This window comes from Pelodiscus sinensis, unplaced genomic scaffold (assembly GCF_049634645.1).
Source record: "Pelodiscus sinensis isolate JC-2024 unplaced genomic scaffold, ASM4963464v1 ctg37, whole genome shotgun sequence".
Classification (NCBI taxonomy): Eukaryota; Metazoa; Chordata; order Testudines; family Trionychidae; genus Pelodiscus; species Pelodiscus sinensis.
In genome coordinates this window covers 707,844-732,217 of record NW_027465869.1, presented here as the reverse complement: position 1 = coordinate 732,217, position 24,374 = coordinate 707,844, and the positions used below count along the sequence as shown (strand labels likewise).

Genomic DNA, 24,374 nt, shown 5'->3' with positions numbered 1-24,374 from the left:
TAAAAAGGCTCAGCAAGGAGCTTTGATGATCTCTCTTTACACTGGATTGGCTGGGAATCAAACCCAGGTCAACTGCTTGGAAGGCAGCTATGCTCACCACTATACCACCAATGCCTGCCTGTAAAGCTGCTGGGAAAATAAATTAGGGAAACCCACGTCTGCCATGAGGCTAGCCAGAGGTGAGAGGGTGCCTGTGTGGTTTGGGTGAAGCAGAACTTCTTGGCCACTAGGCAAAGACCAGAAGTGGTGACGCTGGGGTAGTGGCTGCCCTGCACTCTCCGTGGTGTGAGGAGCCGGGTGGAAGAGGAGTCCCAGGGGTTGTTGGGTGGGAGAGTAGAGTTTATCAGACTTTGGGCTAAGCTCTAGAGCAGCCAAGGGAGAGGTGGGGAAGTGACTTCTGGATACTCTGTGTGGCTCAGGGATGAGGACCAAGAGCCGCCCTTGTGTTTGTTGCTGTAAAGTGTTGTTTCTGGGTCCTTCGCCTAAGATGAAGCACTTCTGCCTTCCGGAGACCTATGTCACAGGCACAACCCCCAGAGACTCCTCCAGGGACACTTCACAGGCAGGGCTGGACCGAGCCATTCCGGTGCCCCGGGCTGACAGTTCAATTGCGCCCCGGGTTGGGGGAGGGCGCATGCGCGGAGCTGGCAGTGGCAGGATGCACGTGCCTGGCCCAGCCCGGCTACCACCAGTGGCCATGCAGAGCCCCGCAGCCATGGGGAGAAAGGCGCTGCTGACCGGTGCTGCAGGGGTTAGCATGTCCCCTCCCCCCGGGCAGCCGCTGCAGGGTGGCTGCTGGGAGCTACTGCAGCCCGCAATCCGGGAGCCGGGCACGCGGCGCCTGATGGCAGCTATAAAGGGCGGCTGCCCGGCTAGCCCAGGCCTTAATCCAGCCCTGGTCACAGGACCAAGCAAGGGGCAGAAACACTGGGCACTGTCAGTGTCTGGGCCAGAGGTAAAGACCCTCTTGGAGCTGTGATCCGAGGGGGAGTCTCTGCAGGCCCGGCAGTCCAGGAGGAGGAATGTGGACATTTGTGAACATATGAACATCAGAACGGCCGTACTGGGTCAGACCAAAGGTCCGTCTAGCCCAGTGTCCTGTCTGCCGACAGTGGCCAGCACCAGGTGCCCCGGAGGGGGTGGACCGAAGACAATGATCAAGCGATTTGTCTCCTGCCATCCCTCTCCAGCCTCTGACAAACAGAGGCCTGGGACACCATTTTATCCCCTGGCTACTAGCCTTTTATGGACCTAACCTCCATGAAATTATCTAACATATGGCCCAATGGCTGATGGCCTTGCAGAGAAAGGCCACCTCCCCCCCCTGCATCCTAGACCAAGTCAGACCCAAGGTCAACGAATTGCGGGAGGGGTATGTGAGAGCCCGTGAGGGCAGATCCCGCTCTGGGGAAGCACCACAGCACTGTGCATACTGTGAGGAACTGGACCGAATCCTGGGGTGTGGGGAGCCCCTGTCTCCAGGGATAGTTGTGGAGTCTGGGATGGAGACACCTGGGAAGCAGCGGCTGCAGCTTCAGGATGACAACGCTGATGACCTGCAGCGCCAGGAGACGCAGGAGGACTCCCAAACGTCTTCAGGCAGCGGGGAGGGAACATCAGGTGAGTGCTGGGAGGTTGCAACACCCAGGACATGTGGACACTTGCAGTCTCCTTCAGGAGAGGGATGCAAATGGAGACATTCAAAATTGTAAATGAAACCGGGATTTAAATATCCTGCGCTACATTTGCATAATCGTGTCCGGGCGCTGTTTCAAAATACTTTATTTTGAAATAAAAAACACTGTTTAGATGCAGTTATTTGGGGAGAAAACCCTTCTTCCGAAATAACCCTTAAACACTCCCCTCTGGTCTGGACCTAACAGCAGTGTCAGCGTTTGCTAGTCGGGGCTCTGGACAGCACCTGCACAGAGGGAGATGGCAACTGCGGGACGCCCTGGCCAACTGTCCCAATGTCTCACAGCAGAACAGACAGCAAAAGAGGCCAATGCAAACAGCCCCCTGGCAGCAAGGGAGTCAGCACGTCGGTGGGTGGGGCAGGGAGCTGGGGGCAGAGCTGGGCTCAAACTCGCTGAGTGACCTTGGCCCATTCAGTGAATCTCTCCCTGGCTCTATGGCCCTGTCTGTACAGCAGGGACAGCAACACTCACAGGCCCACAGGAGGGGGCTGGTTTGATGCTTCACCCCACGGCCCAGCGAGGAGTCCCCAAGCTCCCCCTGTGCTCGGGGAGCCAGGTTTCCCATGTGAATTCTGTGGGGCAGGTGATGTCAGGCCTGGGAACTGGGATTAGTTACCAGTTTCCCTGGCCCCGGGGCACTGCTACACTCAGAGCTGTGATGGCTGAGTGGTTAAGGCGTTGGACTCGAAATCCAATAGGGTTTCCCTGCGCAGGTTCAAATCCTGCTCACAGCGAGGCCTGTGTTTTGGCCACTCCCCTAACCAGGGCAACAAGCTGCACAACCCCTGAGCCACTCTCCCCATCCCCAGTCAATCGCTTTCTGCACCTTCCGAGAGAGACACGGGGCATGGGGCCTCATCGTGGGTCCCTGAGCTCTAGGGAAACTCTCAGCTCCTGCAGCCTCTGCCCCCTGCCCAGCACCCCATGGCTCAGCCCTACCCCTGGGGGCTGCCCTGCTCCAGTGTGTGATAGTTGTTCAGAGGATGGAGCGTCTGGGGCTGCCCACAAAGGTCCATCTATTAAGGGCAGAAATGTTGGGGATGTGATGTGGGTCACCCCCCCCCCCCCCCGGCCCTGTGTTGGGAGCAAAGGTCTAGAGAAGTAGTGTGTGGGTGTGGGTGTGGGTGTGGGTGTGGGGTGGGGAGGAGGGGGGCGCGGGTCTTGTTTCCTGCGCTAGCTCTGCAACTTCCCCCCAAGGCCTTGGCCAAAGAATTAGTAACAGAATATTTGTCCAAGTTTATGTACAGAAAAAAACTGACAAGAACTGACAAGTATGTTTATGTTTCTGTGGTGTGGTGGTTATGGGGTTTGCTGTTTGCTTAATATGCACAATGCAAAATGCAAAAGGCTCCTAGTTCAAAGCCAAGCAGAAATGGGGGGAGCTCTGATCTTATTGTGGCTCCCCAGGTAAACACACAGCTCCTGCTGCTTGGATAAGCCCAACAACTGAGTAGCCAAGGAACAGCAGGAGGCCCTGTCCTACAAAGCAAGGGAGGGGCCAGGCCAGTGTGTGTCCCTCCAACAGACAGCCCCACCCCACACTCAGAGGGGCCCCCCAACTCTTACTCTCCTCAGGCCCAGGGGACCACATTAGTGCCAGCAACATGCTCATGTGGTGCCATGTTCCAGCCAGGCCAACTGGGAGTATTTCTTGTGGCCTTACCAGATTTCCCCCAAGTGACACTGCAACTCAACTTTCCTCCTGCAGGGCAGCTTGTGATGACAGCTTTAAACAAACCCATCAACTTGAAGTAATTAGCCCCTATTAGCACATGCCAAAGCCTGGGATTGAACCAGGGACCTTTAGATCTTCAGTCTAACGCTCTCCCCACTGAGCTACTTTGGCTGTGATAAGAGCCCTGTCTGGCCTGTAATTCTCTGTCTGGGACATTGTGTAGCTGGGCCACATGTCGTCATGCCCTGCCCAGGAAGGCCAGACTGGCCTGTCCACAGCGCCCCTCCCCCACAGCCCAGATTCCCTCTAAGCCAGGCCTGGGCAATACAGGCCAGCGGGCTGGATCCAGCCCATGAAGCCACCCAACATGGCAGCAAGAAGCCTCAGGCAGATTCCCTGCTCGCCCTGCCCCCACGCACAGCTGAGAGAAGGGGCTGCTGGGCCCTTTGTGTCTCTCAGCTGTAGAGGAAAAGGCTTCATGCCTGGTCCCTGCTCCAGGCTTGTTTGTGGCCAATGGGAGCTGCCTGCTTGAAGCCCTGGCCAGTCCCCACAAGCTCTTATTCACCCAGGCTGGCTGGGAGTGAGCCAGGTAAGTCTCCCAGCCAGAGCCTGCCTCTGGCACCCCAGCCCCTCCCTTCCCTCAACCCACAGGTACCCCACATAAACCAAACCTTCTGCCCCCCTGAACCCTCATCCCTCCCAGATCCTGCACCCCAATCCTCTGCCCCAAGTCACAACCCAACATGCTGCAACCATTCCTGCACCCCAGTCCTCTGCCCCAAGCTCCTGTCTGCACCAACCTGCAACCCAGACCCCCCCTGCCCCCGTTAATAGCATGGAAAAGTGCAGCCCTGGGAGCAGTTCCCCATGAAAACTCATTGCCCACCCCTCCTCTAAGCTGTGCAGCAACCCAGCACCACAGCTGCCATGTCTCCCCAGAGCCCTTAGGCTGGCACTGGGGAGGCCTGAGTCCAGCGGAACCCAGCAGGGGCAGAGGGTACTTGGGGTGGGGCCAGGGGCTGTTCTGAAAGGCTGCAGGCACCGTTAGACCCTTTTCTCCTTCCCTGTCTCACCCCAGCGCTGAGCAACACTCAGTGTCGGTCTGAGCATCCGTCCTGCTCTGGGACGTGTCTCTGTGGCAGGAACCTGCCCAGGCGGCTCTTGCAGTGAGGCCCCTCCCTGGCAGCACCAGAGGACTCTGAACAGCAGCTGTGTTGACGTGCCCTGAGTGCTGAGTCAAGGGGGAGGCAGGACCAGGGGGAGAAGGCTCCATGACTGTGTCAGAGGGAGGCTCTGCCCTGGCCAGTGGGGAATCGTTACCTTTCTGAGGCACCAGGCCAGGGCTACTCGGAGAGGCAACGATTCCCCACTGGCCAGGGCAGAGCCTCCCTCTGACACAGTCATGGAGCCTTCTCCCCCTGGGCCTGCCTCCCCCTTCACTCAGCTCTCAGGGTTCGTCGACACAGCGCATTTACTTTTAAAGCTATTTTGAAAGAAAACATTTAAATAGCTTGTTTCAAAGTAGCGCGTCCACACTACAGGGAAGGCTCAAAATTGGTCCGAATCAGGAACCCCTAATGTGGATGCTCTACCTTGACTTAGAGCCCCAGGAGGCACTGGGGAGTAATTACTTTGACTGGCCCTGGGCAGGAGCTATTTTGAACTAGCAGCGATGGAGCATCCACACTCCGGCTATTGCAAAGTAGCTATTTCGGAAGAGGCGCTATCCCTTGTTCAATGGGGTTTACAGATTTGGAACTAAGCCGTGGTGGCTTTTGAGGGGAGTGAGTAGGAAGAGGGAGGGGCCACTGGAGGCACTTTGCCCTCTGCCTGGCTCTGCTTGTAGAAAAAGAACAGGGAACTCCCCACCCACTGGAGAATGTGGGTATCGATCTCACTACCTCTTGCATGCTAAGCAAGCACTCTACCACTTGAGCTAATTCCCCTGATGTCACCAAACCCCACCTTTTACCAATTCTTACCTTTGTCACAGAGACATCTCTCCGCTAGGTCAGTTAGTTGGTGGGAAAAGAGAACGCTCCAACGAGGCTCCTTCTCACACTCATTCTTGTGACCCTCATGAGTCAGCGGAGGGGCTGGAGGGAACGGCCAGCGGGTAGCAGGGGCAGCACACAGGTGGCATCACATCAGGCTCTCTGAAGGAAGTCATCAGGGTGATGTGTCTGGGTCTGCACTGACTGGGCAGAGCTGTAAGTGGGGCGTTTGAAGTGGGGTACGGGAAAGTTTGGGTAAGTGAATGGAACCCTCACCTTGCTGGACTGGTGAGCCTGAGAAGCAAAAGACATTGCTCAATCCATTTGAGCTGGGACGGTTGCTCGTGGGGCCTTATGAACTCTGTTCGTGGTGTTTTCCCAAGTTCATGCCATGTCACTTCTCTCTCTCTTTCATTAAAAGTTTATTTTCTACACTCAGACTCTGTGCTGGTGAGTGGGGAAGCATTGCCTCTCAGAGGCGCCCAGGGGTACGTGAATTTCCCAGGCTACTAATTGGCGGCTCAAGCTGGTTCTATGTGAGCTGAACCCCTAGATATTGAACCTGGCCCTGGTTGCTGCCGGCCCTATCCAGCAGAAGGGTTACAGGGACCAGCGCCTGCTGGGATCTGTGCTCCAGCAAACCACACACACGGCATCCCCCTGTTCCTCACAGAAACGACTCTCAAATTCTCTGCCTGGTTTAAGAGCCTGTGGTCTGAGTTTTTCCATATTTCAGTAGACGTGGTGCCCCCTTGTTCTGTCAGATACAAGACAGACGGGGCATTCGGTTTCCTCTTCCCCATACAGGAGTCGCTTTGGCCAAAGCTGCTTTGATCTCTGGACTTTTGTTCTCTCTGTATCAGAAATGGCTCTGTTGACCAAGGGAGGTCCCAGATCAGCTGCCCAGGTGCAGCAGGGACAGATAAGAAAGGAGGAAGCAGAAGTTACATAACGGAGGGATGGGGAGCAGGGGGGTGGAAAGGAGCAGAGAGGGAATGAAGGGAAAATGGGGAAAGAAACAAACAAGAACACAAAAGCTTAAGCTCAGGGTCTGGCCACGCAGGGGCAGGGTTCCAGCCACTGGCCAGCCTGGATCGTATCCCAGCAGCTCACGCAAACCCTCCCTCGCTGCTGCAGCCGCACTGCTACTGACCGGGCGCTCGCTCCAGCAGGGTCAGTGTGTGCCCAGGTACCTCGCGAGCTGGGATCGGTGCCCTCAGTCCACCCGGCACGTTCTTACTTCATAGCGAGGTGAATGGCCAGAGCCACACACAGACGGGGTGTGAAACCGCAGCTGGGGGCACTGGACCCCCGCGCTGCGTCAGTCACACTGGCTGTGCTGGCCTGGCTGTGTCTAACTTCCAGCCACTGGCCAGGGACCTGCAGGGCTCCAGGGGCTCCCTGGGTTACGGTCAGAGGCAGCGGGTGTGAGCTAGAGACATGGCACAAAACTGGCAGCAAGGCCCAGTGAGGAGTAAACGTTGAGCTGAAGAGGGATTTTATGGCCACTGTTCTCAGCTGTGCAGCGCCAAGGTCACGGCCCAGCCCCTCCACACAGCAGCTGGGGGCTGGAGAGGAGATCAACGTTTTAAACATCGTAAAACTCCAGAGACAGAAATAATCCTCCCCCTCCCCCACTCGCCACGTAGCCCATTCCAGCAGTCCCAGTTTTCCCGTCCATGTTCTGTCCTTGTGCCAGTGCTGAGCCTATAGTTATGGTGAGGGCTAGTGCTGTGGGGGGTTAACAGAGCCAGGGGCCATGCTGGGTGTGCCTGACTCTGGGGGAGGCGCGTTGGCTCGGAGAGCCGGAACACTGGGGATTTCTCAGCCCACAGAGCTGCACATGCTGAAGTCCACAGGAAGCAGCGACCGGCTTCTCCGCACAGGCTCTGTGCTGCCGGGCTCCCTGCAAACATCCCCACCTGCATGTCTGCTGCCCTGGGGCTAGATCCCAAAGCTGCTTGTATCCTGGTGCCTTTGGCCTCAGCCGCCAGCCAGTGTCTGGGGCCTCACCTGGTTCTGCCACTGGCAGGGGACACTGATTGTAGGAGTCGGGGGTTTCTTTGGTGCAAACTTCATTATTTGAAAAAAAAGCCCAGAAATTCCTGTCTTTTAAATACAGCAGAAAGAAAAATCCTGGAAGTTTCCTCGTGCAGAACTGCACATCTGCTTTCCAGGGAACCCTGGGCCTGAAGCCAGCGCTCTCTCAGGTTCCTGCCAAGATCACATTCACAGCTACTTCCCTTGGCTCTGTGCCTCACATACACGAGCTGCCAGCAAGTCCTTCACCCCAGATGTTCCCGGGGAAACCCCTCTGAGGCCTGTGTAGATACATCTCTGAAGTCATCGTAAATCTCTGACTTAATCATTTTCATATAACCCTGTATTAAGTCTTTCCATGTACAACTTTGTATCAAGGCCTTTTCTATAGAAACTTGGTACCTATGCATATAGGCCACATGCTTGTTGTGAATGAAGAGCTGGCTGCTAAAAGCCACTGTGAATGGGGAACACATATGCACAGGGGAGTCAAAGACTTTGGCCCAGATTTCACCCTCAGAGGTCTCCCCCACACTGGTTTAGGGATGCTGGTGGCCTCGGTTGGCTGCCCCACTTCTCAGCAATGGAATTTGAAATCAGCTTTTCCTTTCCAGCGATAGCTAATATTCAGGAAATGCATCTAGGACCTGCCATCCAGCTTTGAACACCCTCACAATTCAGGGGGGCTCAAGTTCAGTTTGGGTGGATGCTACATCATTTCTCCCAAATCAGACACTGACCTACTGCCATTTGCTGTGGACAAAAATAGCATAAGATTGAGCAACAAATGCTGGCACCTTCCCAGCACTCACTGGGGCTGGAATTGCTGTTTTCAACAGCCATGCACATGTTTTTAAAGAAGACAGTAATATTGCCCTGGTGAGCCCCACACAGAAACCAAGGGTGAAACAAAAGAACAAAAAAGGCTCCTCAACTTGTCTTCATTAGGTGGGACGGTTTTACAACATGCATCCAAATATCCTCCAGTCCCACAAACTGAACATTGCTCCATTCGACTGCATGAACCAGGCCTGTGTTCTGGGCACATCCAACATTCCTCCTGAACTCAGAAGTGCCTTCCCTTTGTAACTACGCCCCTGGGCTGCGTCTAGACTGGCAAGATTTTGCGCAAAAGCAGCCACTTTTGCTCAAAAACTTGCCAGCCTTCTACACTGGCCACTTGAATTTGCTCAAGAACACTGACGATCTAATGTAAGATTGTCGGTGTTCTTGCGCAAATACACTGACGCTCCCACTCAGGGATAAGCCCTCTTGCGCAAATGTTTTTGCACAAGAGGGCCAGTGTAGACAGGGAAGAACTGTTTTGCGCAAAAAAGCCCTGATGGCGAAAATGGCCACGGGAGTTTTCTTGCGCAAAATCTCATCTATACTGGCCACAGATGCTTTTGCGCAACAGCATCCGTGCCAATCTAGATGCTCTTTTCTTCAAATGCTTTTAGTGGAAAAACTTTTCTGTTAAAAGCATTTGCACAAAATCATGCCAGTCTAGATGTAGCCCTGACGTTCTCAGCCCTGGTACGACTAGCAGCTTTATATTTAGTACTTGGGTGGGAGGTCTCTCAGAAAAAGGTTAGTGATGCAGATGTTGTTTATTCACTAAGGCTATATTTAGACTGCCGTTTTTGTTGGAAAAAGGGACGCAAATTATACTCCACAATTTGCATATCTTTTTCCGATTGTTTTTTTGGAAGAGGCTTTTCCGAAATTTGGTCTGTTTACTCTGGGCCAAATTTTGGAAAACTTCCTCTTTTGGAAGAGCCCTGCCCCACCCAGAACCAGGGTCAGATTGTCTTCTCGGGGAGGGAGCCCGGCGGGAACGTGAAGATCGGGGCCTTGGAACCAGCATTGACAAATGTCACCTGCCCCCGGTCACAGTCCAGCCAGACCCAGATCCTGTGGGGGGCCTGGCTCAGGGGCAAGAGGGTCTCCTTGGAGGATGTGAGAGTCTGGTTCTAATCTTCACACTGCCCCACAGCCCAGGGCTAAGGCTGGTCCATCCCTTTCTATTCATTGACTCTCTGACCACCCCCACAACCCAGTGTCGCCTATCCCCCACTTCCAACTCCCAGCAATGTCTCCCCAAGGTGAATCCCTCACAGCCCAAAACACAGGGCTCAGAGTCAAATCTTGCTGGGGTGTCAGGCAGTGACTGCCACGTACGTTCCCATCTCACACGTTTCCGATCCAGAGACGGGGCAAGCCCAGGTGCAGCAGGGAAAGGGAAGGCCAGGAGGAGGAGCTGGAGACAGATAAGAAAGGAGGAAGCAGGAGTTACATAAGCAAGGGATTGGGAGCAGGGGTTGGAAAGGGGCAGAGAGGGAGTGAAGGGATAAGGGGGAAGCAAACAATCAAACAAGAACACAAAAGCTTAAACTCAGGTTCTGACCACACAGCAGTGTCCAGCCAGTGGTTGGCCTGGATCGTATCCCAGCAGCTCGTGCAAACTGCTCCCTTCTTGCTGCTGCTGGCCTGGTGCTCACTCCAGCAGGGCTGGTGTGTGCACAGGCACCAAGCAGAGAACCTGCCCTCCCAGGGGCTGTGTAGATGTGTCCCCAGTGAAATTAACGTGTCCTTACCTCACAATGTGATGAGTGTCTAGGGCTGCTCACAGACTTGCAGCGAAACTACAATTTGGGGGGAACTAACCCCCCGGAGCTATGTCAGTTACACTGGGTGTGTCACCATAGCTGTGACTTTCTGAACATCCAGCCACCGGCCTGGGGCCAGCAGAGCAGTGAAAGTCAGCAGCAGCTGGTGTGTGCGAGCGGTAAGTCATAACACGTGAGAAACACAAAGTTAAGCTTGAGCTGAAGGGGGATTTTATAGCCTCTATTCTCCGCTTTATGACTTTACAGCCTAAAGATCACAGCCCAGCCCCTTCCAATCCCAGATAAGTGCTGGAGAGTTGTAACTTTCAAACATTGTAAAACCCCGTAGAAATGTTATCACTGTAATGTATTGACAGGGTTAGAAGGGTTGTTTTAACAGGGAGTGTGTGTGTGTCAGCTATATCAGACTATATTATTCCGATAGGCTTAGTCCAGAATAATGATAGTCCAGTTGGCTTAATCTGAAATAAGGAAGGAATTTTCTGTTTGAGGTTTCCCGCCACTTTTAAGTTTTGTCGACGCTGGTAAACCTCATTTTACGAGGCATAACGCCTTCTGTCGACAGAGTTCTGTCGACAGAAGGTATTATTGCATGTAAACTGTCCTTGCGTCTACACTGCCATGTCGACAAAGCAGCTTGCTTTTGTCGACAGAACTGAATGTAGTGTAGACGCTCTTTGTCGACAGAAGCTTTGTCGACAGTATCTGTCGACAAAACTTCTGTCGACAAAACTCTGTAGTCTAGACGTACCCCAAGATCCACCTCAAACCCCAATACCCTGTCCCTGTCTCCTTTGTAACTCTGCAAGATCCACCTCAAACCCCAATACCCTATCCCCCTCTCCTTTGTAACTCTGGTAGATTGACCTCAAACCCTAATACCCTGTCCCTGTCTCCTTTGTAACTCTGTACCCCTTGCTCCATTCATTTGCAGAAGTGGGTCGTGTCCACGAAAGTTCATGATACTGGCTTCATTTTTCATTAGCTGCAGGAACATTAGTTGTTTTTTAAGTTTTTACAGTTACAGACTAACACGGCTCCCCTCTGACACGTGACAAGAGCTTGCTCATGATGCAGACAATATTTGGAAAGATCATTAAGTGGTCCACCAAGACCCTCAGCAATTTTCAAGTGCTCCGTGAAAAAAAAAGTCAGATACAAAAACAATCAAAGTGCCTCCCGTTATTTCATTTACTTCCCATCACTTATAATATAGAAGGAGGATGAAGAAAACAGAATGAAAAGTAGGAGAGGCAGGAAGAGTGAATGTTCTTTTTCTTGGCTGCGTCCCCTTCATAACTCCGGGCCCCACTAACTCTAAATCTGCCACTGAGAATTGGACACTTACAGCCCACTCCATTAGCCTCATTAAGCATGGACACTTTAATTGACAGGTTTTTTCCCCTCCCTCTCTCCCCGCTTTTTCTGCTTTTTATATGAACTTCTGTGCCTCTTGCTCCATATTTGTCACCTGCCCCAAAAAAGCCCATGATGCTTTCTTCATGATACTGTCTGTATATTTTTGGTTAGTCTCTAACAGCAGGTCTTGTGACACGCTAATGCAAATCTAGACGGGTGCTCCAGTCGATGGCAGTTGTCCTGCTTCCATGAGGAGTAAGGGAAGTTGAAGGAAGAGTTTTCTCCTTTCAACTTCCTGCAGTGTGGACAGCGCCAAAAGCCGCGTTAAGGTATTTCGACTTCAGCTACACAATTAACACAGCTGAAGTTGCGTAGCTTAATTCGTCCTATAGTGTAGACGTGCTCTAAAGTGCTACAGGACCATCGTTTTTTACATTTCTAAAATAAGATCAGTTTTAGGGTAACTTTGCACTGAGCTTTTAGTGTTGGAACTAGCTTTGCGTGTTCTGTAATTTTAAATTTGCTATTTAATTTGCTCTTCCTGTTCTCACTTGCAACCACTTCAATCCTATTGGGTGTGCTTAATAAAATCACTCTTACTTATATCAGGCCCAGTGTCAATAATTGTTACCTGGAGGAGCAATCAGTGTGTAACCCTCCTTTCGTTGTTAAAGGGGGCTTGCCTGAATGGTTCATGTGGGGTTCTGATCCCAGTTGGGGGGTGGGTTTCCCAGGTGCTGGGACTGAAACTGTCTCCTGAGACCTGAATGGATTCAGTGCCTATATTTCCCTTGGTGTGTGTCTGGGGTGTGGGGAGGTGAGCTCAGCTTGGTGCCTTGGCTGGGGGAGACCAGGGAGCTGGCCCTGCAGGAACAGGTGGTGAGGAGCCCCAAGTGCAAAGAGCTGAGTGTCAGTGGCTTTGTTCACACCCTGGGATTCGCCCCAAGGGGTCTTCTGTGACTGCACCCCGTCACATGATTGAAAGGATTGTGACTTTCACTTCTATGGAGATTTACGATGGTTAAAAGAACAATCTTCTCTCCAGCGCTTATCTGCTGTGTGAAGGGGCTGGGCTGTGACCTTTAAACTGCAAAGTCGTACAACTGAGCATAGCGGCTATAAAATCCCCCTTCAGCTTGAAGTAGTGGACAGAACCAGCTGAAGCACTTCCCCTGCTCCTTCTGCTGAAACGTCCCGGGGAAACTCAGAGAGCGGGATCTCACGCCAGGCACAGAGACCCTGAGTCATTTCTGCAAGGAGGAGGGGGAAGCCGTGTGTGTGGTTTGCTGGAGACCCCCGAGCACAGATCCCTCCCAGTGCTGCTCCTGGACAAGGCTGTCCAGATACACAAGGTAGGACTCACTCTGGATGTGGGTTAATTCCAATGTTCCCTGTTCACACTCAGCCTCTCCATGCCCCAGAATATCCCCATTTCACAGATCCTCTCCCCTGCTCCCTGGCTCCAAATACATCTCTGCCCTGCAGGCGCCTTCCTCTGGGCAGGTGCAGGGAGCCCTGGTTCTGCTGCTGCCCGGCTGGCCATCCCCACACTGCTCACTAGGCAGAGCCAGGCTCTCCTGCGCTCCAGGAGGCATGTTCCTGGCACCCGGCACTGAAGCACACTGTGTCCCTGCTGCTGCCTGGACAGGATTGGAGGGAACGAGCTGCTCCCAGCACACCCCTGGGAGGCCAGGCACTGCCAGCAGGGGGCTCCGTAACCATGAGCAAAGCAGCCCCCGCTCTGCTCTGTGGGACACACAGGGGCACGGGACAGAGAGGCCCAAGGGGTCCTGGCCTCCTGTGCTTCAGCCCAGGCTTGGCCCCCTGACCAGGCTGGTAGCTGCAGCCCAGCAAACCCAGGGACCTGGGGCACCGGTGGGGAGCTGCAGAGGCTTCACCTGCCTAGGGTGGACCCCTGAGAGCTGCCCCTGCCTGTGTCCCCACCCCTTGGGCTCTCTGCCTACAGCACCAGCTTCCAGCCTGGCTTGGGGGCCAAAGAGCCACAGCCAGGCCATGCTCAGAGCTGCATGGGCAGGGGGGAGCTGCTGTCAAAGTCTAGTCTCTAGTGGGCAGATTCCTACAGTCCTTCCCCTGGGAACCTCCTGCCCCTCAGCGCCTGGAGGCCAGGAAGTGAATTGGCCATGAAGACTCAATTCCCATTTCGTCTCTCCAGGCCAGAGCTGAAAAATATGAACGGGAGTTTTGAGGGGAATGTTTCGGGGGCTTGGGAGAACTGGAGGGATTCTAACTCCAGCCCCATCAGGAGCAGCGACTCACTGGTCAGAGCTGGAGAACTGAGTCACTCGGTGCAGTGTCACTATGTGACGTTTTCTCTCTCTAGGTGTGAAAAGGGGACATTGCAGCCGCCGGAGGAGATTTCTCCTGAACTGGGTTTGAGACGATGACTTTGCCAGGAAACTGTTGCTCCCATGGAGACTCCGAGGGAGGGCGAAGGTACCAAGAAGGGATCTAAGAGGGGAAACTGGGAGGAACCTCCGAGGCTGTGGGAGGGGGAAAGGACAGATCGGTTGAATGAAAGATGGAAAGGGGACAAACAGAGCAGGTGTAACGAGACACAGGTGTGAGGACGCCACGCGTTAATTCATGACTCACCCTCAGTCGCAACACTGAGTCCCAATGGCCTAATGTTTGGTCTCTCCCAACGTGGGAACCGCGTGGGGCCACAGAAACCGGGGTGCTGCTCTGGCAAAATCTCAGGACTCCCCTAGCCTGGGCCAAGGTCGGCACGGGGCTCCATGGCCAGGGACTGGGGGAGTCTGGAATGGTCCCCTGTAGCTTTTGGCCCACCAGGGTGAATCTGGCTCCTTGAGCTGATTGTCTCCCATCTCCAGTCTCCACACTGCACAAGGACTGTATTCCCGGGTGTGTCGGTCTGTGGAGGCCAAGGGCCCCTTGTGGAGATGCTGTGTGAATAGACGCCAGCGGGTATAGAATTATGAGCCTTAACCCAGCAAATCTTACCATCCTGTTAACACCAAAGGAACCAAACTGTGTAAAGTTACATTCACACTAAATGTGAGATTTGGGTCTAGGATGGGGTGGGTAATAATGATTGATCTGGGGCCACTCCAAGATTCTGGTCAGTGGCCAATGGCCACAGATTTCTATGGAGTTTTCTAAGGGGTTTGGTGCCTGGGAAGCCAGGTGGGTGCAGAAAGGAGCTTGGGATGGAGGACTGGGGCGCAGGAGAAGGTGCAGGTTCTGAAAGGGAGTTTGGGTGAAGGAGGGGACTGTGATCTGGGGCAGGAGATTGGAGTGCAGGGTCCTGGAGGGGCTATGGGTGCAGGAGAGGATTCTAGCCTGGGGGAAGAATGCAGGCGGGGTACAGGGTATTGGAGGGAGTTGTGACCTGGGGAGGAAGGGTGCAGAGGGTTTGTGTGGTGACCTGGGGCAGGAGGGGATTGAGATCTGGGACAGGCATTTGGAGGAGGGGGATCCCAGAGGCAGGCTCTGACTGGGAGATGCTTACCTAGGCAGCACCCAGCCAGCAGACTTGCAGGACTCCAAAGCCGGCTCCCTGCCGGTCACAGCCCCAGACTTCTCAGAACTGCTGTCTGCTCCCTTCATGTGGCTCTTCTCCGAATGCCGGAGGAGGGAGAGGCTCTTTGCACTGCCCCCACCATCAGCCCAATCCCTCAGCTCCCATTGGTTAGTCGTTTCCAGCCAAAAGGCATGGGGCTGCTCTCTGCCTGTGGGTCCCAGCAGAGCAGTTTGCAGGCCATATCTTACCCACCCTTGGTCTAGGGTCTGGCCAAAGGCAGTAGGTTAATGGGACAAGCTAAGGTCCAGAGGATGGGAGGGGATAAGGAGATTTAAGTTCCCCTCATCACAGACTGCATCTCCTCGGGTGGCTGTGGGCTCCTGTGTTGGGAGACACTGGACTGAAAGGGCGGGAGGAAGGTTTCAAATCAGTTTCTCTCTATAGAGAAGACAGGGTGAGTCTTTGTGCCTCTCTGCCTGATTTTTTGTCAAAACTCGAGCCAGGCTAGGTCAGATCAGAGTTATAAATCTGAAAGCAGAAAACCTCCTCTCTTCTCCTTTCCCCTCCAGACACTCTGCCCTTTGCACCGGAGACACAGAGAGGGGAATCCCTAAGCGCATACACACCAGGTGAGTTTGTACGTGGAGATTGTCTTTGAATTATGACAGATTTCTCAGGAAACATTTTAATGAGTTTGTAGCTCAAGTGAAAATCAGTTTGACTCTGACCAGGACGCTTGACAATCTAAAAGTGAAATAATTAAATACTGAGAAGATCCCATGTGAAGTCAAACAAATGACTCTGACACCAGGCTGGGTGCTGAGTTCATGCCCACGCTGCTAAACAGAAACCTCTCCCTCAGCAGCACCCAAAACCCCTAACTCTGACCCTGAGGTTTTGATAGACAGTCACAAGCCTTTTAAGGAAGAATGAGTCAAGAGCTCTCTGCCCTCTGGGCTGACACCCCCTCTCCTTTACCCTGACACAGGGGTCCCCCCCGTCCCCGTAATCCAACATCCTGCCTTTGCTTTGGACAGGCTGGGCTCTCCCATTGGAGTGGCTCACTGCTTCTGGGATACGGGGACACTCTCTCTCTCTCTCTGAGGTTGCCCCCCTGTTTCTGGGCTGGGAATGGGCTGCCCCACCCAATCCTGCCCCTTCCTCTCTGCCCCTTGGCCTGGCACTGGAGGATGTTCATTGCCAGCAGCGAGATACAGCCAGGAAACTTTCAGTGAGGGGGGAGCAGAAGAGGCAGCGTAACAGGGTGGCACTCACCACTCATGAGCGCCTCCGTCTGGCCGAGTGCGTGTGCCTGCGCTGCCACTTTAAAAAGCCTTTTCAGTTACTCAGCCAGTCACACTGTGTGAGTCACACCCTGCCCAGGTACACACCTAACAGGGGCCCATGGCAGAGCCCTCTGTTAGTGTCCCTCTTCTCTCTGTTTGTTCACCTCCCCTTCCCAGCTAGAGAGTGGGGTCTCCAGAGCTTCCCCTCCTGGGTGCAGTGACCTTGCCTTTCCCTCAGGGCTCTGTCACAGCTCACCCTGGTCTCTAGTCAGCTCTGGGAGCTCTCCATGGTGCTGCTTCCTTAGCCAGTCACGCAGCCTTCCCAAGCTTAGGGCGCCAGAGATACTGAGCTGTCTCCGGTCCTGGAGCTTCTTCTTATAGGCCTTCCTGGCCCCTGATTGGCTGGTTTCTCTGCAGCCAGAGGAATTATTCTCTATGGCCCTTGTCTAGACTCAGGGTTTGATCTACCCTGTCTCAGGCAGGTACCAATTTAAACCCCTGAGGGAAACTCCCTCCCCACTAAAACTTTTCTGACTGTGTCTCTGCTGCTGGGATGGAGCAGCCCCAACAGGAGGAGCTGGGAGCTGAATCTCGTGTGGGGAAATAAGAAACCAGTGAAGCGGGTCCCATTGCCCGGCTGAGGCGCTGCAGTGACAGCTCGGCTCAGTCTCAGGGCTCAGGGCAGAGGCAGCTCCCTGGGGCCCAGGCCTGTCCCAGCCACAACAGGGCTGCTGAGGAGGGTGTGAAATGGCCTCAGCCGCCCCCAGGGCTGAGCTCTGCCCCTCACGCCCTGATTCTCTCTCCCCAGCGACGGTGACTCTGGATCCAGACACGGCGAATCCCCAGCTCAGCCTGTCTAGGGATCGGAAACATGTGAGATGGGCAGATACTCGGCAGCAGCTGCCCAACAACCCAGAGAGATTTGATTCTGAGTTCTGCGTGCTGGGCCATGAGGGATTCACCTCGGGGAGACATTGCTGGGAGGTGGAGGTGGGGGATGAGCAACACTGGGCTGTGGGGGTGGCCAGAGAGTGTATAAATAGGGAGAACTGGAACAGCCATAACCCCAGAGGGAGGATCTGGGCTGTGGAGCGGTGGGGGGATCAGTTCTGTGCTCTCACTGACCCTGTGACCCCCCTGCCCCTGAGCCTGGTCCCCAGCAGGATCCGGGTTTGTCTGGACTGTGACCAGAGGCAGGTGACATTTATCAATGCTGCCAACAAGGCCCTGATCTACACTTTCCCGGCAGGCTTTGTCTCTGGGCAGAGCATCCAACCCTGGTTCCGGGTGGGGCTGGGATCCCAGCTCAGCCTCTGACCCTGAGACGGGGATGGGGGCAGGGAATATCCCACTGTGGGCCCTGGAATCAGATTCTGTAGCCTCACACAAATAAGACTTTATGAGCTTCTCCTGTGGACTGTCTGTCACGTCATCCCTGTGTCCCTGCAGGTTGCTGCAGGTCTCAGCTCTAGGCAGCCTCTGGCCTGTCCAGTCCCATAGACCACTGAGTTTATTAGTCTGGAATAAGAAGCCTGTCATTTTTAAACAATTTTGAAACAATGGGCTTGCTGTGTGGACTATCGCCTCATTATTTCAAAATAAAGTGAATTGTTTCAAAATAGTGATGTCGTGTAGACTTACTCACTGTGGGTATGTCTACACTACAGCACTAATTTGAACTAACTTAATTCAAATTAGTTAATTTGAAATAGTGCATCTAGACCTAAAAACTAGCTCCAATTAGCGTTTTGCTAATTCGAACTAGCATGTCCACACTGAGTAGACCCTGAAACGAGGTTAAGGCTGGCTGGAACCAGTGCCAGCAGAGCATCAGGTTAGGACTTAGAGCGTGGAGCTGCTGTCTCAGGCTAGCCGAGGGCAGTGCTTAAAGGGACCCGAGCCCTACCCCGGGCAGACAGTTCTCAGGGTTCCCCGCTTGCTTGTTTACCTCGATGAGGGACAGCAAAGCAGTCCTGACTTGGAGTGCCCTGAGTGCCCACACTCGGCACATCACAGCACTCAGCCATCAGCCCGGCTGCACTTGCTGCAGGCTGCCATCCGGGGGGGGGGTGTCAATCGGGGGGCTGCAGGAGAGTTTCTACCCCGAGGAGCCCGCAGAGCCAACCCAGTCCTCCCCATCAGGGGCTCATGCCCCATTCCTCCCTCACCTCCTTTCACTTACCCCTCCCTAGCCCCCCTTCTTGATGTAAAAAATAAAGGACATGTGTGTTCAAAAATAGAAACTCTCTTTATTTAACAAAACTGGGGGGGTATTAACCTCTGGGGAGACTGGGAAAAGGAGGTGGGAGAGGGGAAGAGAGAGGGTGGGAGAGGGGAGGGGGAAACCTGGGAGGAGGGAGCTGGAAGGGGGAAGCCAGGGGAAGAAGGAGGAGAGGAAGTATAAAACTATGGTACGCCATATCTTGAGTACTGTGTACAGATGTGGTCTCCTCACCTCAAAAGAGATGTTTTGGCCTTGGAAAGGGTTCAGAAAAGGGCAACTAAAATGATTAGGGGTTTGGAACAGGTCCCATATGAAGAGAGGCTAAAAAGATGGACTTTTCAGCTTAGAAAAGAGGAGACTGAGGGGGGATATGATAGAGGTCTATAAAATCATGAGTGGTATGAAGAGGGTGCATAAAGAAAAGTTCTTCATTAGTTCCCGTAATAGAAGGACTAGAGGACACCAAATGAAATGAATGGGTAGCAGGCTTCAAACTAATAAAATAAAGTTCTTCTTCAAATAGTCAACCTGTGGAACTCCTTGCCGCAGGAGGCTGTGAAGGCTAGGACTATAACAGAGTTTAAAGAGAAGTTAGATAAATTCATGGAGGCTGGGTCCATGGAGTGCTATTAGCCAGGGTGTAGGAATGGTGTCCCTGGCCTCTTTTTGTGGAAGTCTGGAGAAGGATGGCACGAGACAAATGGCTTGGTCATTGTCTTCGGTCCACCCCCTCCAGGGTACCTAGTGTGGGCCACTGTCGGCAGATAGGCTACTGGGCTAGATGGACCTTTGGTCTGACCCAGTACGGCCGTTCTTATGTTCTAAGCTCAGGGTTCAGGTTCGCGGGTCTCACTGGACCACCTTGATTTTCATGCAAACCTGCTCCTGGGTTTGCATGTGGCCTTTGGTGGCCAGGTTGGCAGCTCTCCTGTCCTAAACGGCCACTTTCCTGTGCCTAGTGCAGAGGTCATGGATGAGGTCCATGATCTCTGCACTAGACCAGGTAGGTGCCCGCCTCTTGCAGCCCCGGGCCGGCTCCTGGGAGCCGCCAGCCTGGTCCCGGGAAGAGGGGGAGGGCTGGGTGGCAGCGTGTGGCTGGCTAGTGCCATGCCAGGTGCAGGGTCTGCTGGCTGGGTGCTGGCAGGATTGCACCTGGCACAGGCACCGTAGTCAGACCGTGCCCCTTTAAGGGCTCTGGGGCCGGGAGGGGGGCAGATGAGTTTGCCTGGTTGTGCCCAGAGTGGCCACCAGGGCAAGCTGGGGAGGGCTAGCCTCCCACTAGTTCGAATTAAGTGGCTACACAGCCCTTAATTCGAACTACTTAATTTGAACTAGGCGTTAGTCCTTGTAGAATGAGGTTTACCTAGTTCGAATTAAGCGCTCTGCTAGTTCAAATTAAGTTCGAACTAGCGGTTTGCCTGTGTAGCGCCTATGAAAGTTAATTTGAACTAATGTCTGTTAGTTTGAATTAACTTTGCAATGTAGACATACCCTGTGATTCTGGGTTCAGGACTGGCCCAAAGAGAAAAAATAACAGGAAGAGACTGGGTTAGCTGGAGTGGGGTGGGGAGTGGGTTAAGGTTGTTACTTTCACTTCTCATCTGAAGAAGTGGGTTGTACCCACGAGAGCTCATAATACCCCATGTTACATATTTGTGGTAGTGCCTAAGATGCTGCAAGCCCACTTAATTACTTTCGCTTCTGTCTATAGCAGCGTTTCTCAAACTGTGGGTCGCAACTCCTAGGGGGGTCATGAGCAACCTAGAGGGGGTTCACAGCTGGATTCATTTTTTTACTTGCGACCCATCTCCCCCAGGCCACAAAGAGTGGCAGGGCGTTAGAAGGCAGTTGCCTGCAAGCCACACAGCGTGGCCGGGGCCACGGGACTCCAGTAGTGCAGCTCAGGTGCAGGAAGAGGCAAGGAGGCGGGAGAGTGAGGCTGGCACAGGAGTGGATGTGTGAGGGGCCAGCTGGGGCATGGTTGCTGGGCAACTGATCACTTCCCCAGCTGGGAGAGAGCAGGATCCCTCAGGCAGTGGGTTGGGGGATTGGGTCAGGGATGCCCAGGGGTAAATAAGGGCACGTGGGGGGTTAGAGAAGGAGGAGGAGGAGAGGAGAAAGAATGAAAGACCAAAGGGACAAGGAGTGGAAAAGAGGCACAGAGGAGGACGAGATGGGGGGGAAGAAGCCTGTGGGGGGGAAGGGCGTTGAGGACCGCAAACACCTTGAAGGAACCCCAATAGGACAAGAAGTCTGGTGAAAAGGGGGGAGGAAGCGACCCAGAGCAGTGGGGGGGGGGGGGGGGGTCACACAAATTCATTTAGAATTTATGGGGGTTGTGGTATCAGAAAGTTTGAGAACCCCTGGTCCACGGGGTTTTACGATGTTTGAAAGTAACATCTCTCCAGCTCTTATCTGTGGCTGGAAGGGGCTGGGCTGTGATCTTTAGGCTGTAAAGACATAAAGCAGAGAATAGAGCCTATAAAATCCCCCTTCAGCTCAAGCCTATCTGTGTGTTTCTCACATGTTATGACTTACCGCTCACACACACCAGCTGCTGCTGACTTTCACTGCTCTGCTGGCCCCAGGCCGGTGGCTGGATGTTCAGAAAGACACAGCCATGGCGGCACTCCTAGGGTACGTCTAAACTACATGCCTCTGTCGGCAGAGGCATGTAGATTTGTTTCTTTGGCAAAGGCAAATGAAGCCGCGATTTAAATGATCACGGCTTCATTTACATTTATATGGCTGCCGTGCTGAGCCGACAAACAGCTGATCAGCTGTTTGTCGGCTCGCGCGCTAGTCTGGACGTTCCCCCTGTCGACATCAAAGCCCTTTGTCGGCAGCCCCGGTAAACCTCATTCCACGAGGAATAACGGGGCTGCCGACAGAGGGCTTTGATGTCGACAGGGGGAACGTCCAGACTAGCGCGCGAGCCAACAAACAGCTGATCAGCTGTTTGTCGGCTCAGCGCAGCAGCCATGTAAATGTAAATGAAGCCGCGATCATTTAAATCGTGGCTTCATTTGCCTTTGCCTATGTGTCTAATCTACATGACTCTGCCGACAGAGGCATGTAGTCTAGACACAGCCCCAGTGTCACTGACATCGTTCGTGGGGAGAAAGAGGGTTGTTCCCCCAAATTGTAGTTTCATTGCAAGTCTGTGAGTGGCTCTGGACACTCACCTCATTGTGAGTTAAGGACGTGCTCATTTCATGGGGAACCCAGCCACACAGCACCTGGGATGGGAGGTTCCCAGCTTGGTGCCTTGCACATGTTGACCCTGCAGGAGCGAACACCCTGCCAGTAGCAGTGAGGCTGCAGCATCCCCTCACACTGCACGGCGCAGGGAAAGGGCTTGGAGCTGATGTTGGCACCACGTCTCCACAAGGCTCTGCAGCCAGATGTGAGGGGAAGGTCACAGGCTGGGCACAAAATTCTCTGGTAAACTCCATCCTGAGCTTCTCACTTCTTAATAAAAAAATTAGGAATTCTCCATTCATGGCACAATCTGACCTCAAGTGTTTCCTGGAGCTGTCACCTCCCTGGGGACTGGCTGCCTCAGGGCTGTGGGGTGGGACATGGGCCTGTCACTGCTGGGCACTGGGCACATTCAGCCCAGGGCAGCAGGGACCCAGAGTCTGTCCCACCCGAGGGCTGTTTGGAGACCTGTGTGGAATAGGTTGGGAATGGGGGAGCTGGTGTCTTAGGGTACGTCTACACAGCAAGGCTACGTCTACACAGGCAGACAACCCCTTAATGCTGTTTCTCCATAACATGCACAGACAGGGAACTGCAGACATTCAGATGTAAATACCTGTCATGGCAAAGCAGCATTAGTGCCACAACCCACATCAGAGTTCTTAAGATAACTAGCCAATAGCCCATCACAAGACAGGATTTCCGGGTTTCTCCTCCACGTCCTGTTCCCTTTCTATCTTGCTTTTCTCTCCTGAGCCTCCGGTTTCTCGCTCTCTCTCTCTCTCTCTCACTCTCCTACTGCCTCCCCCCACCCCTGCTCTCCTCCGCCTCCTCTCTGTCTCCTCCGCTCTCCTCTGTCTCCGTCGGGGATGCACGCTCGTTCAGGTCCCGCCCCTTGGCCATGTACATCACCACCCCGCCCCCTTCCCCTCCCATCATGGTGCTTGGCTGACTTGTGCGCCGCTCAGCCAGGCCACCATGGGGGAGCAAGCTATGCACGTGGTCGTTTGGGCCCTCCACTCCCCGTGCAGCACAGGTTGCCCAGAGGGAACAGCCAGCATTTCAGCATTACAGACTCTCAGACACTGGGCTACTATATATATGACTAGCCAATTAGCCCGTCATAAGATGGGATTTTCAGGTCTCTCCTCCACATCAGTCTTCTCTCCTACGCCTACTGCCTCTCTCAGTGTCTCTCTCTTTCTCTTCTCCTCCCCCTGCTGCCTCTCACTTGGGGGACTGCAGAGCCCAAATGGCCGTTTGGGCTCCGTGCTTTTTGTGCTGCATGGGGAGCATGAAGTCCAAACGGTCACTTGTGTTACTTGCTCCCACGTGGCGGCCTAGCTGAGTAGCGCAGAAGTCAGCCAAGCGCCATGGCGGTAGGTGAAGGGGGGCAGGGTGGTGATGTTCACAGCCAGGGGGCGGGGCCTGGAGCCGCTGTCATGCCACACATCACCACCCCACCCCCCTTCCTCTACCACCGTGGCACTCAGCTGAATTCTGCACCACTCAGCCAGGCTGCCACAGGGGAGCAAGCGGCCATTTGGGCCCCACACTCCCCATGCAACATGGGCCACCCAGAGGGAACAGCCAGTATTTCAGCAACAGCGCCGCCCAGAGGGAACAGCCAACATTTCAGCAACAGCGCTGCCCAGAGGGAACAGCCAGCATTTCGGTGTTACAGACTCTCAGACACTGGACTACTATATATATGATAATAATGTTTGATTTTGTATCTCAGTCAGTGGCCCCGGTGCAGGAAATGGGTGTTTTACAGACCCGGATGAACATGCATTAGCTGTTCCCCTGCAGAAACACAGGAGGGAGCCACCTCTGGTGAGGTCAGCAGAGTGACCCAGACCTTGAAAAAAAAAAACACAAACAAAAAACCACCAAAGAGAATTCTTTTAAAAAACCCTGGGATCTGGCAACACAGAACAGCAGGACTGTCCTAGCAAAGCACCCATTGGAAGGGATGGTAACAATAGAGAATCCGTGACACAGAAGCATGTGATCGTAAGCACGAGTATAGGAGTGCAATTCTGAAGGGCTGTGTCTAAACTGCATCCCTTTTCCATAAAAGGGATGCAAATTAGACACAGCGCAATTGCAAATGAAGCGGGGATTTAAATCCCCCCTGCTTCATTTGCATAAACATGGCTGCTGCTTTTTTCTGGCTTGGAGCTTTGCCGGAAAAAAGCGCCAGTCTAGACGGGGATCTTTCGGAACATAAAGCCTTTTCTGAAAGATCCCTTATTCCTGATTTTAAGAGGAATGAAGTGGGGGGGGATTTAAATCCCCGCTTCATTTGCAATTACGAAGTATCTAATTTGCATCCCTTTTACAGCCAAGATGTGTAGGTGCAGTAAGTAAAGTGATGGGAAATTAAAGTGAGCACGGCTGTATCGGCAGGAGGAGGAATTACTTATAGGCCACTTCTACACTACGAGTTTTCTTGGCAAAAAATATGCTGATGAGACACTCATTTGCATGAGTCATGATCCCATTTGAATCATTCCTGCAGATCTGTTTTTGCGCAAAACCAAGCAGGCTACGACTACACTGCAGGTTTCTCCAAACTCCTTAGATCAGAAAGCCCAGAGGGACATTGAGAGAGGAGAGCAAGAAGCATCGATTGCAAATTACCTGCAACAAGCCAACATCTCACCAGCCGGTCGCACTGAGATTTGAACTCAGATCGCAGGATTCAGAGTCCTGCCCCTGACACCATGGGACTAGCACGTTGTTAGGAGTCTGAGGCGCTCA

The 24,374-nt window shown here is 53.6% G+C and overlaps 2 protein-coding genes and 3 non-coding genes across 5 annotated transcripts in view; 2 read left to right on the top strand and 3 right to left on the bottom strand.

The window, feature by feature from the left end:
- LOC102457165 (uncharacterized) overlaps nucleotides 1–24,374 on the top strand; it is a 242,837-nt gene that overhangs the window by 58,232 nt on the left and 160,231 nt on the right. The gene's annotated exons all lie outside the window — the stretch shown is intronic.
- LOC142824070 (uncharacterized) overlaps nucleotides 1–24,374 on the bottom strand; it is a 408,405-nt gene that overhangs the window by 237,647 nt on the left and 146,384 nt on the right. The window lies entirely within an intron of this gene.
- TRNAG-UCC (transfer RNA glycine (anticodon UCC)) lies at nucleotides 43–115 on the bottom strand. The gene has a single exon. It is a non-coding gene; the product is annotated as a tRNA-Gly (tRNA).
- Nucleotides 2,350–2,431, top strand: TRNAS-CGA (transfer RNA serine (anticodon CGA)). Its single transcript has one exon. It is a non-coding gene; the product is annotated as a tRNA-Ser (tRNA).
- On the bottom strand, nucleotides 3,471–3,543 carry TRNAF-GAA (transfer RNA phenylalanine (anticodon GAA)). The gene has a single exon. It is a non-coding gene; the product is annotated as a tRNA-Phe (tRNA).